Below are 2500 nucleotides of genomic sequence, written 5' to 3' on the forward strand. Positions count from 1 at the left end.
TGTTCTGCAACCACGCGACTCTGTGGTACTTTTAGAGGATACATACAATAAGAGAGAGGGAGAGAGAAGGACAAAACAAATAAACAAAAAAACGGCTCCCATTGCAGAGCCGATTCCCCTCGTTCACTTCAAAGAGCCGGTTCTTAGAGTCGTTTTGTACGTGACCGACACATCACTAGAGTCTCTCAGCCACTGGCACTTAACGAGGGAGCGGAGCGGCAGCACTTTCTGTTGCTACTGTAGCCCTCCCCCTTTGCTCTAGTGACCACGCCACCGTGCTCTATTCAATGGCTTTCAATTAGCCTCATCTACTGTGACGGTGGCACAGTGTGTGCCTTTTTTAATTTCTAGATGGAGTGGGTATTGTGCTTCCAAAGGAACACACCTACGACTACTACCACACTAGGCCTACTGCTACTACTACTACTACTACTACTACTACTACTACTACTACTACTACTACTACTACTACTAAGACTACAGCTACTACAGCCTTAACTACAAACTCCAAATGCTGTTCTAGCACTGAGGTAGTAGGCCTATAAGTATAAGTAGTAATATTAAGACCCGTCTCACTGTTTTTTTTTTTAAATGTTAATGAAGCATGAATTGTCCGTATATTTTTCAAAGGTGCTTCAAAAGACTAACTTGACATAATTTTATTGTGAGCGGTTATTGTATTCTAAAACCATCTGAAAACTGACAAACAGTAGAGTGAGAGTTTTGCTGAGATATCATTACTGCACAAATGCATCAACATTTACACTGTAAAGAGACAGTTTTCATTGCTGCCCCAATTCATCATTCAAAAGCATTCACTGTTTTTTTTAATCCATTTTTGTGTTTCACTTTTAATGTAGTCTACTTGTATTATCAAATTAGCTTGTTTTATGGCATCCATTACCATCTTTGTGATATCATTTCCTGTACGCTTCCCAAGTCTGTCTGCCATTTCTTCAAGACTTTGTAGTATATCAGCTCTGCGTTCCAGTAAAAAAAAACCTCTTTGCCAGTCCATCAGTCACATAAAAGTCAGATTTGTTACTCACAAATTGATTTCTTTGATGGCGAGTTCAATTGATAGAAACTTTACGATGGCTCCTTCAGAAGGAGCCAAAAGTTTTTGGGGTTTTATTTGGCTGTGCTTATTATTAGCCTTCCTTGTTGGTGCTTGTTCGATATGTTTTTCTGCCTGTTTCGGTACATGGAACAAAAAAAGTCTAACAGTTGGCTAAGTGCTGCTCGGCATCAGCAATTAAGTGAAGCATGTTTATTTACAGAAAATTGTGTTTTCTTTTTCCTTGAACTGTAAAACCCATAATGGCGTTTTCCAACTCCCTAACTAAATCAGACTCCCTAACGTCATTAAAGTTAAATTGAAATAGGGGTTATGGCTGCACTCAAGATATAGGCTACACAAGATGCGTACATGTAGCCTATACTGCACTGCTATTCTTGGCTTACAGAACCTCTTCCTGGCATGCAATATTTTGATAATGATGTATGGGTAAGTTACTGTACACTATATTGTCTGTATTCAACATGTTCTGCTCTCTTTCTCCCTCTTTCCCTCTCTCTCTCTCTCTCTCTCTCTCTCTCTCTCTCTCTCTCTCTCTCTCTCTCTCTCTCTCTCTCTCTCTCTCTCTCTCTCTCTCTCTCTCTCTCTCTCTCACCCTCCTTCGGAGTCCTATTTTGAACTTGTAAGCTGTAGTGCTGTCTTTGACCTCCATTCCATACTTCAGCCTACAAAATGTTTAAGAGGTTTCTGAGAGACCCTTAAAACAACGCCAACATGCCGGAGGTTTAACAGCTAATCTGTATAAAACTTCCAGAATAGTCGATCAGACTCTGAGTGAAGCCAAAAGGAGACAATTGAAAGTGACATCAGAGAAGAGAGAGAAAGGGGCGGGCAGACAGACAAACAGACAGGCAAACAGACATGCAGACAGACAGACAATCATAGCGTGATAGAGACAGTGGCATAACAAGACCAAGTATACAGTGACAAACAGACCAGCAGGCAGAGACAGACACAGACACAGACACAGACACAGACACAGACACAGACACAGACACAGACACAGACACAGACACAGACACAGACACAGACACAGACACAGACACAGACATAGGACTGGGAGCCAGAGGAGGAGATAAAGGGTGTGGAGGACGGTTGCGGATGAGTCTGACTTAGAGCTTTTAAGAAAGAAAAGTGCAATGGCAGCCACCACTCAGACTGCAAATGTGAATGGAAGTGATGGAGGGAAAAACAGTTAGGAGTGATTCAGTGACCCTGACAGGCCCCATTGGGCTGCGTTAGAGCTGAGTTGAAGCAGAGACTCATTACAAAATGTTGTTCTCTTTGTATTCCTCCTCTCTCTCTCTCTCTCTCTCTCTCTCTCTCTCTCTCTCTCTCTCTCTCTCTCTCTCTCTGTCTCTCTCTCTCTCTCTCTCTCTCTCTCTCTCTCTCTCTCTCTCTCTCTCTCTCTCTCTCTCTCTC

General features: G+C 42.3%; 1 protein-coding gene across 1 annotated transcript in view; it reads left to right on the forward strand.

Moving 5' to 3' along the window:
• The window catches only part of LOC134439960 (uncharacterized), a 10652-nt gene that overhangs the window by 2104 nt on the left and 6048 nt on the right, over positions 1-2500 (forward strand). The window lies entirely within an intron of this gene.

This window comes from Engraulis encrasicolus, chromosome 23, assembly GCF_034702125.1.
Source record: "Engraulis encrasicolus isolate BLACKSEA-1 chromosome 23, IST_EnEncr_1.0, whole genome shotgun sequence".
Classification (NCBI taxonomy): domain Eukaryota; kingdom Metazoa; phylum Chordata; class Actinopteri; order Clupeiformes; family Engraulidae; genus Engraulis; species Engraulis encrasicolus.